Here is a 15412-nt window from a genome sequence, read left to right as displayed (position 1 = left end):
ACAGTCAGCTATCGATAAATCGATATTGAAGGGACCATCGAGCTATAGAACACAATATCAGTGCAAATGCGGTTCAAGGAACCATCGAGTTAGCCATGAAAGCCAATTTTTACTATGGTTCTCTAACTCGATATCTGCATATGTTTCTAGCAAACATTTTTCTGTTTCAAATTTTCCTCATTTTTGTCTCAATCGAGAAGTAGTTTCAGCGAATAAAAAGGTTTTTTTTTAAATAGATATCGTGTTAGAAAAATTGCGAAATAAAAAAGCTGTGTGTTTTTACTTGTTTTTAATTTGTCGAATAAATTCAAGAAAACTGCTTTTTCAATTTTGACATTTTTGCTCCAATTTACTGGGGCATAAAACCAATTAGAACATCACAAGCTTTTACTATCACTAATACAATCATATACAGGTATGTTCCGTTTTTATCACGTTCCGATTTTGTCACGCTCCGATTTTGTCACGTTCCGATTTCGTCAACAAATTATTCCGTTTTTATCAACACACAATTTTTTTTTTAGTTTTCAAAATGTTTATAATATAAACTAAATACTTATTTTGAAGCAATTTCAATGCTTTTCAATAGCCTCAGAGTTGAATATTTGACATTATGTTAAGGGGCTGTCCATTAATTATGTAAGGGTTTATGGGGGAGGGGGGGTTTGAGATTTCTTACGTGCCATACAATTTATTTTTAATTTTCATACAAAAGTTTTTACCATGGGGGAAGGGGGTGGGGGCTGAAAAACCCCGAAAATTGTCTTACGTAATTAATGGATCGCCCCTAATGTTGAGCATCTACGATTCATGATAGGTGTCAACTTAAATACGATTCAAAAAGTTTTGACTCCTTCTTATCCACTAATCAAATGGAGTTTTCAAACTTAGCAAGGTCTGTTCGACAAGATTGATTCATCATTCAACAATCGAAAGTTGCTCTGGCCACGTCCTAGCAACAACTGGAATTTGTGATTAGTTGATTACGTACTTAAGAGAGTTGCAGAGAAAAGGTCTCTCTTTCTCTTGCACAACATGGCATCAAAAATTTTCTATGTAAATTTGTTAAACATAGGAGCTGTCCATTGATTACGTAAGATAATTCTGGCGGCTTTTCGACCCCTTCCCTCTACGGTATGATTTTTTTGTATGAAAATAAAAAATAATTTGTATGGCACGTAAGATATCTCAAACCCTCTTACCCCCAAAACCCTTCACGTGATTGATGGACGATCCCATATATGTTCAGTTCTTTTTTATAAGGGATGCACTTGGAGATGAACTTAAGAATGATTTGGGCAACCGCAAAAGACATGATCGAGTTTATTTTATTTATCCTGACATATTTTGGACATTATCTTCTATCTCTCAAATCGATAGCATTGCACAAATTTTAGCAAGCAGCCATTGATTAGATCCTATTCCAAGGGGTAGAGGAAAAGGTCCAGCAAAACTAAGCCATCTATAGAAAATTTTGGAGTCTCCATACAATAAGTTTGCATCCAGGAATAGGGTGAAGAGCTGACAATTTGATAAACTGTTGATACTGGACGTTCCCACGTCACGCACTTTGACATCCCAAATCTTGATTTGAGCAGACATGAACCCCCATCCCCACATGAAGACTTAAAGGTTAATTAACCCCTCTACTGGCAGCTTCATGTTTTACCGTTAAAAAATATGCAAATCGCGATAACTTTTTTGTTTCTCGATATTTTTGCACCACACAACTAGAAGAGTTTTTTAAGATCTTGTGAAAAATTGTGCAAAAATATCAAGAAACAAAATTTTTTTTGGCGGAAAAAAATCAAGCTGCCGGTAGAGGGGCTATGAGTCTTATACCAACAACCATACGCTTATTCATAAAATTTTACAAAAGAGTTTTTTTACCAAAAAAATCGAATTTGGTGATGATTGTTCTAGAGTTTGCACACTTTTGTTTTTTGATATGAACTTCTGTATAAATAAAAATAGAATAGTGTTGTCACGAAATGGCTTAACGGGCTAATAGATTTACATGATTATTTCACTGTTGCATTCGTCAAGTGTTCCGACGTGTTTCAGTGAAGGAAACGATTTGGAAAATTCTCTGGAATAACTGGAAAAACAACTGAAAACTAATATGCCATTTTGTATGGAAGATTGTATGCCATTTTTCAGCAGCCTACTTGATGGCAAGTGACGGCATCACTGGTATTTAATATTATTTTTACCAAACGAAAAAGTAGAACTTCAGGTTAGTTTATTGCCAGTCTGTTCGTGATTTAACGTAAAGCTAAAAGGCGATGGTGACGCTGTTGTAGATAGGCGGTAAGTGCATCCCTGTCGAATTTGGTAGAAATAACTTTAGCAGAAAGATCCTCACCATTTTTTTACTGATAAAATTTCGGCAATTCAAAGTACAGGAAACCGTAAACATTCATTACAGTTTGCAAACAATGTTTTCTTGGCAGGAGAAGGAGAAGAAGAAGAAGCAGAAGGATGAGGATGAATAGTGAAAAAAGATGTTGTTTCTTGTTAAATGCATTTCTTGCATTTCTTGAAGAAAGAAACAATTATCAGCTTGACTCACTTCCTTGTAGCCATTTTTACAAATATGATGAAAAGGACATTTATGTGAATATCGTTTTAATATTCTTTGTTACTTTTATTGAAATTCAAACCAAGGAAACTAAAACTATTAAAGACATATTACAAAATCATATTGATTGGTAGGAGTATGCAATCAACCTTCAATACGAACCTAGAAGAATGAACAAACTAAATGCTCTTCACAGCTCTCAAACATCAATACTGTTAATTTGATCAAATTGTATATTATCCTGACAGAACTGAAATTTTCTTTTTAAATTTGTAAAATATTTTGTCTAAGAATATTATTCCGTTTTTATCACGGTTCCGTTTTTATCAACTGAAAATTGCCGATCGTGTTGATAAAAACGGAACATACCTGTACTGCCCATAAATGCATGTCAGTCCCATGTTTGCTGGATTTCCTATTCACATGGGACAATTATGCGTTTATGGGCAGTATATAGCTAGGCTCAATGATAAATCCAATATTTTTCCATTGGTGTATTTTTATTTGTATGAAGAACATAATTCTTCTTCATATTTCATAATTTCAGAGATTCCTCCCAGAGTTCCTACAAAGATTTGATAAGTGTTGACCTAACGGATGCCCGTCTTAAGCATTCCTTGAGTATTTCTATCACATTTATAATAAAAAACTTCAATTCTTCTGGAGTTCCAGCAACAAAAGATTCAAACATTACTCCAAGGATTTTTCCTGAATTTCCACTTGGGATTATCCAATAAAAATTGTCGAGAATATGTCAAGGATATGTTTTTAAGGAATTAAGGGAAGAACAGAACAGAAAAGTAATCCCCTATCTCAATTCGTGGGAAATTTCTTGCAAGAAATGCTCAAGAAAAATATTTTTCGCAGTACGCAGTTGAAAAGAAATGTCAATTTAAATGGAGCTCACTGTAGAAATTTTCCTGACCAATTTTTTCGCATAAATTTTTACTTGAGCGGAACAGCATACCTAGCTTTAAGCTTCAAGCAAGTAATTTCTCCAGGATTTTAAGGAGATTCTACTATGAATTATTCAAGTAGTTATGTCTACGATACTTTCAAAATGTTTTCGGACTCCCTGCACGAATTTGTCTAAAGATTCTTTCATATAATATTCCATCAATTTTTCATGAATTCTGTCTTTTTTAGAAGAAATCAGTAATTTTTCGTGGTATGCTTTAGGAACTATTCAAAACAAAAATCGTGCAGGTATTCGTTTTAAAACCTGAAAAACGATCCTCTCAAAATATCTCCAATTCTCAGCATTATAAGTTTTTTCAGGACTTTCTCAAACGATTTACCGAAGAACCACATACCACTTGAGTTTCATTAAAGATAGAAAAAAATCCCTCATTGATTCTACCAGGAATTTCTTAAGAACGTTCTCGAAGGGTTCTTCCGATGATTTCGCGAAGAAATTCCTAAAAACATATTCGTCCAGAGATTTTTCCACGGATTACAAAAACTTATTCAGGGATTCCTCCAATCACTGATCAAATTTTCCGAATTTCCCAAAGCTTTCTCCCAGAATAATGTGAATAATTCTGCCAGGTATTCTTTCAACAACTTTCCCATGGAAAATCCTTCAAGGGTATTTCTTGTTTTATTTTTTTAATGGAGTTGTCTAATGATTTCTTTGTGAATTAGTTTATGTATTTTTGTTAATTTTGGGAAATGAGATGCTGCATGAATTCCTCATACTAAAACTCTTGAGTCTCCATAATTGCCTCCTCATAATCAACTCTAGTGGTCGAATTTACAAGCTGAGCGGTTCCATTTGAATTCGAATGTCGGTTTACTTTTGTATTTTTTGATTTAGATGAAATTTTGCACATGCTTTCTTTATGCCCAAAAATGCCTTTTTGCATCATCGGCTCGCCATTTTGACTCTAGCCTTACTTTTGAGAAGGGCCTAAGAAAAAAATCCTTAATAATTTTCAAAAAAATATAACTTAGAAACGGTTTGTCCGATCAGTTTGGAGTCTTCCGCAAAGTTTTAGGTTATTGTTGGGACTATCTGGAAAAAAATATACACTGTAAAAAAAAATGTTGTAATTTTTTATGTATCGAAAATAAAGCTTAAAAATCAATTTTCTCAAAAATCGTATTGTTGATTTTTTTTTTAATTTTTTTATATGTTAAAGTAGACAAAAATGAAGTTTTTTGGACAGTGGGTCATGATGGAGAAATCATGGACAAAAAAGTCATGATTTTTTAAAAAAAGGTTGATTTTTCAATATGGTCTAAATAAACTTTTTGAAAAAGGTATATGAAAAAATTTTGCTAATTGCTACCGAAACATTTGAAAAGTTTATTATGACATTTTTCAACAAATTCAACTTTTTTTTTTTAAATCATAACTTTTTTGTCCATGATTTCTCCATCTTGACCCACTGTGCAAAAGACTTAATTTTTTGTCTACACTGAGGCAAAAAAACTTAATAATTTCTTAAGGAACAATTATGATTTGGCACCACAACAATTATTGTTGAAATTTTTAAGTTTTACTTATGATTTCGGTAAAGATTTCCATGTATAAATTTCATAAGTCAATCTATGAAAAACAATAATAAGCGCAATGATTAAAATTATCAATCACTACTGACTCGATATTTCCATGAGTCGATGGTCCCTTCAATATCGACTCATGGAGGTTTCTCTGTAAAAAAAAATCAACAATACGATTTTTAAGAAAATTGATTTTTAAGCTTTATTTTCGATATATAAAACATTACAACATTTTTTTTACAGTGTATTTTTTTTTTCCAGATAGTTCCAACAATAACCTAAAACTTTGCGGAAGACTCCAAACTGATCGGACAAACCGTTTCTAAGTTATATTATAATGACCGAAAATTGAAAATTATATCATAATTTTGTATTAAAATCGCTGTATCTTTAAAATGGTAAAAGTTAGCCTGATTTTTCCGTATACCTTTTTTGTTGTAAATTTTGCGTACTTCCATAAAATCGAGTTGAAAAATATTTAAAAAGTTTATTATGACCATTTTCAAAAATTCACCTATTTTCAAAAAATCATAACTTTTTTGTCCATGATTTCTCCATCTTGACCCACTGTGCAAAAGACTTCACTTTTTGTCTACTTTAACATATAAAAAAAAAAAAAAAATCAAAAATACGATTTTTGAGAAAATTGATTTTTAAGCTTTATTTTCGATATACAGGTGTTGAGATGGTTCAACCACAATGAATGCACCGTTCTTCAAAGCAGATCTAAACGCATATAATTTGATGATCAGCTTGAACTGAGAATATCTTTATTAATGATTTTCAATAATGTAACAGTATTTCACACTTACAATTATCAGTGCTCCTTTACGCCTTCTAATCTGGTTTCAAACCTTTCTACTTTGATATATTTTTTCGGAATATAAATTGAGCAACATTGACTCGACTCTATCTTTCTTCAATACAATCTTTTCATTCGCTCCTTTCAAAACAACATTCCGCTCATCTAGGGTAACCAGATTTCTCTTCGCGCCAACACTCCCCCCCGTAACACTTCATGTTCCATTAAGTTTTACTATCTATCAATCCAAGCGCGTAAATCTGGGATCCCTATCATACCCTAGCTTGATGTAGTAATGGATGGTGGATTAGCTTACATCTATCTACGCCACACTCATCCGCATTCCGACAGACTCTAGTAGCGTGTCGATCTAGACAACATCTGCATAGATTTAGTTCTCCTACCAGCCTCCAACGACGGCTCACATCATAAGATCTAAATTGGGCACAATCTTCTATGTAATGATCCTGTCTCTTGCAAATTGAACAACTTTTAATGCGATCGATCACAAGCGAACGTTGTACCATTTGACGCCCAGGACTCAGATCTCTTAAAGGTGGAATTTGTTTCGCTGTCCCGTTAAAGGTAAGCTCACAAGCTGCTTCAACACGCTCATTCATAAACTCATGAAGCGTTTCCAGTGACGACGGAGCATGTTCTCTTTTGTAACGTGCCCATTCCAGTTTCATTTCCCCTGGGAGCTTCGATTCCAATTCTCCCAACAAGGTTGGATTTCGCAAGTGCAATGTCTGATCCATTGCTACCAGATGGTCAAATAGATTTTGGATCGCCATCCCATAATCTATGATGGTCTCCAAACGTTCTACTTCCGGTGGAGGAATCATCCGAGCTTTATTAATCAAATGATTAATCAATATAGATGGTCGACCATATAACATTTCTAATGTATCCATAACCTTTGGTACAAGCTCGGGTACTAGTAAGCGACTTCGCACGTACTCTAAAGCCTGACCTTTTATACACCTTTGCAGTCGCACCAGGTTTTCTGAATTACTAAACCCACAAGCTGCTGTAGTATGCTTGTACTGACTGTAAAATACTGGCCAATCTTGAGGCTCTCCCGTAAACACAGGCAAATCTGCTGACATAACCTGTCGAGCGCAAATTTGTTCAGACGTTAGAGCGGTATTTGACTTTCGAGTGATTGAATCACGAATTGATGAATTGTATTCAAACGCGTTTGGTACGTTTCTATCGTCCACACTACTCACACTATCGGTATCGGGACAATCATCTCCAACTTTATCTGCATCATTAGAACCGATAGTCAGCTGCGATCTCAGTAGGTAGTACCGTTTCCGTACGAGAGACAATTCCACAGCTTCACGTTCGGATATTGCCTTTAGCTTGATTGAATGCTCTTGTTGTAAATAATCCAACTGAAGCTTTATCATTGCTGCCGAATGATGATCCGGAGTAGGTAGAGAACTACTTTCTGAGGCATCTATGTCAGGGGCTCGTTGATTACAACCTGTTTTTGATTTCGGCACCGCTGATTTCTTCATGTTCACTCGGTTTGGCGGTTGAAAAATGATAATTTTCAAGTTTGTTGAGATGGTTCAACCACAATGAATGCACCGTTCTTCAAAGCAGATCTAAACGCATATAATTTGATGATCAGCTTGAACTGAGAATATCTTTATTAATGATTTTCAATAATGTAACAGTATTTCACACTTACAATTATCAGTGCTCCTTTACGCCTTCTAATCTGGTTTCAAACCTTTCTACTTTGATATATTTTTTCGGAATATAAATTGAGCAACATTGACTCGACTCTATCTTTCTTCAATACAATCTTTTCATTCGCTCCTTTCAAAACAACATTCCGCTCATCTAGGGTAACCAGATTTCTCTTCGCGCCAACAGGTATGTTTCGTTTTTATCAACACGATCGGCAATTTTCAGTTGATAAAAACGGAACCGTGACAAAAACGGAATAATTTTCTTAGACCTAATATTTTACAAATTTTAAAACAAAATTGCAGTTCTGCCAGGATAATACACAATTTCATCATATAAATGCACAGTATTGATGTTTTGGAGCTGTGGTTGGTATTAAGATTGTTGATTCGTATAATATTATTTACGATATTGGGTCTGTAATCAATCAATATGATTATTTAATGCGATAGATCTTTAATAGTTTAAGTTTTGTTGGTGGTGTAAAGCATGTAAAGCACATTTATGTGATCATCGGTTTCATATTCCATGTTAAATACAATGAATATCTCATTGTATTTAACATGGAATATGAAACCGATGATCACATAAATGTGCTTTACATAATGCGTCATATTTGTAAAAATAACTACAAGGAAGTGGGTCAAGCTGATAATTGTGTTTTTTCAAGAAAGATTTAACACGAATTAATTTCTTTTTCTTCTATCCATGCTTATCCTTTTGCTTTTTATAAGAACAGTAATCTGAAAAAAAGCCTTTCCTCAGTTGAGATGTAATGCCATACAGACATTACATCCCAACTGAGGAAGAGCCTTTTTCTGAGCTTACTGTTCTTATAAACACTTCCGCAGTTATCAACTGAGAGATTTTTTTTTTATTTTGCTAAGGTACATTTTGCACACATCCGATTGGTGATTAAATGTGGGGATATGTAGCGATAGTTTTGCAACCTTAAATGAATATTTACGGTGTCCTGTGACTTTAATTGTCAAAAACTATTCTGTAGAATGATAGGGCAATTTTTCTTCACTACTTCGACTGGGATGCACTAATCGACATTCTAGAACAGCGCCACCTTTACTGTTTGCCGTTGAATCACGAATTGGCTAGCACTAACCTAAATAAAAATCCTACTATATTGTTTGGTAAAACGATGTTGAATACGTTTATCAAGAACACAAAGCGTACAAACTCCAGAACAAGCATATCCAAAATAGAACTTTTTGGTTAGAATCTCAATTGCTAAGGTTTATGAATAAGCGTAAGGTAGTTGGTATAAGCTCTTTATTAAACTTTTGGTCTCCACGAAGAGGTGCGTGTCCGCCCAAAAATCAAGATCTCAACAGATTTGAGATGGAAACGTGCGTGACGTGAGACGATTCAGTATCAACAGTTTCTCAAACTGTTAGCCATCAACCCTTTTCTATCTTCCCTGATGCAAACTTATTGTATGAAGATTCCGAATATTTCAATAGATTGTTTAGTTTTGCTGGACCTCTTCCCCTACCCTTGAAACAGGACCTAATCAATGGCTAATGCTATAATCTGTGTAATGTTATCGAGTTTGAGAGATGGAAGATAATGTAAAAAATATGACGGGATCGACAGTCTTATCAAAAATAAAATGAGCTCGATAATGTTCCATGCCATTGCTTAAATATTGTTGAGTTCATTCTCATTAATATACGCCTATCACATTGACATAGAAAATTATATGATGCCATGTATATAAGAATAAGGAGAGGTCTCTGCAACACGAATTCCAGACGATGCTAGCAGGCTTGATTATACTCCTGTACATCATCAGAGTTCAGTAACATACTTTAGAGCAGCGTGCTCCCGTTACCTTTTTCCGTGAGACATACTAAGCAGAATGGCATCGAAAAATCAGCGAGGAAGATGCAGAACAGAGCAAAATTCAATAACAAAAGTGCCATAACAACTCCGCGAGTGCTGTTTTGTTCGGGCGGGACACTCAAGAGTTCTTTCAAAGTGTGGGTAAATGTGACCTTAGCAGCAAGAGAGAAAGAGAACCAGAAAAAAATCTCATACTTTTTTGCACTCTCATTCGAATCGTTTGAGGATCTGTGTTGAAAATGTTGAGTGGAATTTTAAATCCTCAATAAAACATCAAAATCGCCTCATTTTTGCATCGTAGAGGAGTTCTGTCAAGCCTGGTTGCTAGGACGTGGCCAGAGAAACTCTCGAATGTTGAAAGATGCATCAATCTTGTCCATCAGCCCATGCTAAATTTGAAAACTTCAGTTAATTAGCAAGTAGGAAGGAATCAAATCTTATTGAATCGTATATGATTTGACACCTACCATGTATCATAGGTGATCAACGCCAACATAACGTCGAAAATTTAACCCTGAGGCTAATGAAAAACATTTAAATAGCTTCAAATAAGTTTTGAGTTTATATTACAAGCATTTTAAAAAAATAAGAAAAAAACATTTTTTTGTGTTGATAAAAACGGAACATACCTGTATAAAAAATTACAAAAAAAAATTTACAGTGTATTTTTTTTCCAGATAGTCCCAACAATAACCTAAAACTTTGCGGAAGGCACCAAACTGATCGGACAAACCGTTTCTAAGTTATATTTTTTTGAAAATTATTAAGGATTTTTTTCTTAGGCCCTTCTCAAAAGTAAGGTTAGAGTCAAAATGGCGAGCCGATGATGCAAAAAGGCATTTTTGGGCATAAAGAAAGCATGTGCAAAATTTCATCCAAATCAAAAAATACAAAAGTAAACCGACATTCGAATTCAAATGGAACCGCTCCACTGTATATGGGATTTAACATTGTGACAGCATTGCTGTTCTGTCAAACACACAAGGCTACGGTGGCGCTATCTATGCTTTCCATAGCGGTCGTTTTGGTTATTTTAATGATCCATTAGTCTTGGAACGTCGACTCATGGAGTTTTTACTGTTTGAACTACAGTTGGATTGTTTTAAATCCGAAAAATAATTGATGGTTATACAGTCAAACCTCCATGAGTCGATATCTGAAGGGACCATCGACTCATGGAACTATCGAATAATGGAACAGAAATAACTTGGAATGCTGTTTGAGGGGACCATCATAGTAACCATGAAATTTTGATTTCAGTATGGTTCCATCCTGAGAGAGACTCGCGAAGAGGAAAAATATCAACGTCATATGCAGCCCAGATTCCCCTCTCACGAAACGTCAAATGCAGCCCACCGTTTTTATGGCTGAAAAAGCGAAAAGTATTGTGTTCAAAGTAAACTGTTATTAAAAACCTCAGTCGGCGGAGCAGTTTTTTCCAAAGTTGCTCATAAATCTTAGCAGAAGATCAATTATTTCTAATGTCTGCTACGTTTGATGGCATGAAATTTCACACAAACGGCTATTTATGATTCGATGTGATGCAAACTCAATCATTTTTTGCTGAGAGATTCATGTGTGGATTTGAACAGCATGCGCATAATTGGTATAAACACAAAGTGGAATAAGAAAAAAACTCAGCAATCACAGAAAAAGAAGACCGTCTTCGCGAGTCTCGTCTCAGATCGGGACCATTGAATCAAATCAAAATATCCGCGATTTGGCCAAAAAATTCGCGCTGGTCGCAGTGCCGTGCTATGGATTTGTCTTCGGAAATTGAAGCCTCCGATCATACCATGTCTGCAGGCAAATAGGGAACAAAATTAGAGCAATGTGATCAGATTCCGTTCCATGAAGCTGTTTGATCAAGTGTTGACGGAATTTAAGGATTTTTAGAGATTTTGAAAAGTCCGACAATTTTTTTGCAAAAGGGGATGGATATTTATTATTATTTTTCGTTCGAATCTTATATGTAATGCAAAATTTGAGTTAAAACAGTGTTAATTTCTGTTAAATTATTCCAATTCCTATAGGTTCCAATTCTAAATGAGTCACACCTTATTTAAGGATTACTCCTGGGATCTCTAGCTCGCTTTATACCCAAGAATCATTTTCAGTTACACCACTATATTGAAAAGTATAGGGCGTTGGTAAGCTTTTAAATGTGTTCTCCAGTAGCACTCGACTAGACCAACCTGTGATAGCTCATTCATTGTTGATTATATTTTTTTTTAATTATTGAAAAATATTTTTGAACTTTAAATGTTTTACTCTCTTGTGCTGTTTTCTTACTTGTTATTTTTTTAAAGGTATGTTTTTATATTTACTTTTTCGTCGATAGTTAACAACTGATTTTTTCTAGCATTTCAAGTGGATGTTCTAGGTTAAAGTAGAGCTATACAACAAGTTTAGCGTAGAACATATTGAATACATTTTCTTAGGCGCCGTCCACAAATTACGTAACGCTCTAGGGGGAGGGAAGAAGCAGGCTGAGAGAAGTTTGAGAATTTTAAAAAGCAGTTTTTTCGTTCAAAAGCAAGAAATTTTACATGAAAATGTGTTCACTGTATTCTATTTTCAACCAAAACACAGTGAACATCTAATAATTTTCAGTTTTGAACAGAAAAACTGCCTCTGAAGTTTTGATGACGACGATGATTGCGATGCTTGAACGTTCCAACCCCGCCTTTAGACGGGATACACTTTGGAATTTTTTCGCAGCTCGGAAATCAAAATGGTTTTTATTTTTGGTTTAAACCTTGACTCATAACACGCATATAAGAATTTTTTTTATGGCTTTTGAAACTTTTTTTTTGTATTTTTAAAAATTGTATTATTTTTAACCTGGGGTTTATTTAACGTGTAATATAAAAAATCGTACCTTTTATATTTTTCTACGATCAACCTATCACAGAAGAAGAGCTTGGTGGTATAAAATAATTTAAAACCTGTTTTTCCGTTAATTACACGGAAAATAAAAAAAATCCAGAAAAAAAAATTGAAAAATTTAATACAGTTAAACCTCTATGAGTTGATGTTTCGTTACTCGATATCGACTCATGGAACCATACAAAAAACATGAAATCATTATTACTATGATTTCTAAAGGATAGCTGTTCCACGACTCGATGTTTCCATGAGTCGATGGTCCCTTCAATATCGACTCATGGAGGTTTGACTGTATTTTTAAAAGTACCGTAAGAACTTGAATTTTTATTATTGCTAAACATCAGAGGCTCCAAGAAAAAATGGAAAAGGATACGGATGTTCAAAAATAAAATTTATAAAAATCAAAAATCAAAAGTTTTGCAAATAAAAATAAATCATTGCCCAAAACGTGTTTAGAACGATTTTAGATACCTTGCACCCCCGCTAATTTGAACGGTACCTTATGCAAACCATTTAATTTGAACATCTAGTCACCTTAGAAACGTGTTTCTGGTTACCTCTCTCACTGTTTTGTTTTGATTCTGCATTCCGTTCCAAGAGCTAAATGACGTTTGAACCATTTTGACGTTAACTACGTCTTATGGCAATATACTGGGTGTCAATTGAAAATCTAAAATGTTGCGACCGTCGCGAAATCATGTAAGATTTTGAATACTAATAATTCAGCCATTTACAGGTAGATTTTCAATATTTTCCCACCAATCGGTCGGGAATTTATACAACATTTTACTCAAATTAAGAAAACTTTTGATTTTTGACGATAGACTGTCGAAAATTGTGAAAATGTCGACCCCTTTCTTACGCAACCAAACACGTGGGTTGGGAAAGCACACTATAAAAGCAGACCAATTTCTGCTTCTTCGCTCATTATTCTTTTGACGTTAACTACGTCTTACGGCAATAAACTGCGACTGGGTGTCAATTGAAAATCTATAATGTTGCGACCGTTACGATATTATGTTAGAGTTTGAACTAAAGGAAGGCTGCAACTATGACAATCGACTAAAATTCAAATGCAGAAAATCACTTGGCGTAGTTAACGTCATGCGGTCGTGTCTTGTACACACCTCTGATTTTTTTAATCTGAACGATGTGCAAATTAGCGGGGTACAGATTAAAAAGTATTCAGATTAAATGTGGTCAAACCAACGGTGTTACCCGGTAACTGAAAATTATATTTAGATCGTAAATAAAAATTTGGGTATTAGAGGGTTAATCTCAATTATTCGTCTCTGTCTCAATGTTTCTGAGGGCCTTTTGAGGCCTACTTTGTTCAAAATAGATTAATTTAAATCTTGATCATTATGGGAAGTATGCACTTCAACAGAAAATTAAACGCCTATCTCGATGCGTGGGAAAGTTCATGCAAGAAATGATCAAGAAAAGCATTTTTCTTTGATCGCAGTACGCAATTGAAAAGAAATGTCAATTCAAATGTAGCTCACTGTAGAAAATTTCTTGACCTTTTCTTCCGCAGAAATGTTCACTTTTCTTGAGCGGAACAGCATACCTAGCTTTAGACGGGAATAATGGTTTTAATAAAAACAATCGTTCAGTTTGAGCGTATAATTTCGTTTCGGCTGACGAGTTTGCAAATCGATTGGTGCAAGAAAAAAATATCAATTGATTTGACTAGTATTTTTACAATTATAATTATCGCTGCGCCAGTTTTAAACTGATCGACTAGCGTTTCGTGAAAAAAAATCAAATTTCACGCCTATATGTCGTTTTGGCTGGTGGAAGTGATTCTAGTTTAGTAGTTATTTTTATATGTGGAAAACAGTGTAGTGCTGCTAGGAAAGAATTCAAATCATAATTGTGGTGTAAAGTGAACATTAGTTGAATAATAATTCTAGAAGAAGCAAAGAAAAGTTATGTTATATTTCTATTCCTAATTGCTATTCAAATGGTGCCACTGGTGAAGGAAACTGAAAGACACCCCTTTAAATAGCGAAATCGATTTGGATCATTTGGTGAGCTTGTCCCGATATACTCTTTAAAGATGTTTTTTTTATCAAGAGCTGGAGTCGATTTAGTTTATTTAAAACTATTGCATTATGGGTGGGTGTCTTTCCAGAGAGCGAGAAAAGTCGCTTAAGCGAAGGCTTTTGAGCCAGGGCACAAGGGAGAAATACTTGTGTCCCATCCCAAGAAACGGTGAACATGGAGTATGCATTCTTGGCAACGCCACTCCCAACGATTTTATCACCCTGAAATGAAACGGTTGGTACGGTTGTCCCTGTTTCTTCAATTAAAAATTCAAATATTTGCGTTTATCACATTATTCATAGGTGGATAACTTGATAGCCGTATTGTATTTGAATTATCTTCAAACCCAAGTCTGCGCAGTGAGCCTGGCCATTTTAATATTTGTTCCGTATTTCGGATACTTTATTAACGCTGACAAGTAAATACTGGGAGAAAATTCCGTATTTCCAGGATGCTTTTCAATATTGGTGAATAGAATAATAAAAACAATCGTTCAGTTTTGGCACATTTCGATTTTGGCAACATGAAATTTTTTGGTATGTTGCCAAAATCGACCGGACATTGTACATCCCGAAGAATTTTTATTTTTCAAATGTCTTCATTGAAAGAAACCTTTTATACATATTCCATTAGTCAACTAATCATACAAAGATGATTGAATGTTAATCAAACCTTTGTTTTGCAATGCACTATGGTCCAGGAATCAGTTTTACGCGGAAAGATGCATTTTGAGCTTTAGAATGAAACATTAGACAAAAACGGTCTTCTACAAAGTTGTTTGTATTAGTTAAGCCCTTTGTTTGGTGTTATTGAAAATTAGGGTGGACCACATTTTCATAGAAATTGTGTAACTAACTTTCTTATTTGTAGAAATTATATTATACATGCTTCAGCAAAGTTGTAGACCATTCAATTTCAAGCAACTTTGTCAAAAAAAGTTTTTATGTATCTCTTAAATTGACCGATTTAGAGCTTTTTTCCTGCAGTGACATAGGGTGGTCCGAACAAAACTGGTTTTCTGGCTC

General features: G+C 34.6%; 1 protein-coding gene across 2 annotated transcripts in view; it reads left to right on the top strand.

Annotated features, from left to right (window-relative positions):
• Positions 1-15412, top strand: part of LOC5574515 (phosphate carrier protein, mitochondrial) — a 38109-nt gene that overhangs the window by 1964 nt on the left and 20733 nt on the right. The window contains exon 1 of one of the 2 annotated variants that reach the window (XM_021852478.1): positions 7229-7236. The exons of the other annotated variant lie outside the window; for it this stretch is intronic. The gene's annotated coding sequence lies outside the window, so the exon portion shown is untranslated. Of the gene's footprint in view, positions 1-7228; positions 7237-15412 lie in introns of those variants that run through there. 2 annotated transcript variants of the gene reach the window in all.

This window comes from Aedes aegypti, chromosome 3, assembly GCF_002204515.2.
Source record: "Aedes aegypti strain LVP_AGWG chromosome 3, AaegL5.0 Primary Assembly, whole genome shotgun sequence".
In the NCBI taxonomy this organism is placed as follows: Eukaryota; Metazoa; Arthropoda; class Insecta; order Diptera; family Culicidae; genus Aedes; species Aedes aegypti.
This window is presented reverse-complemented; position numbering and strand designations above follow the sequence as displayed.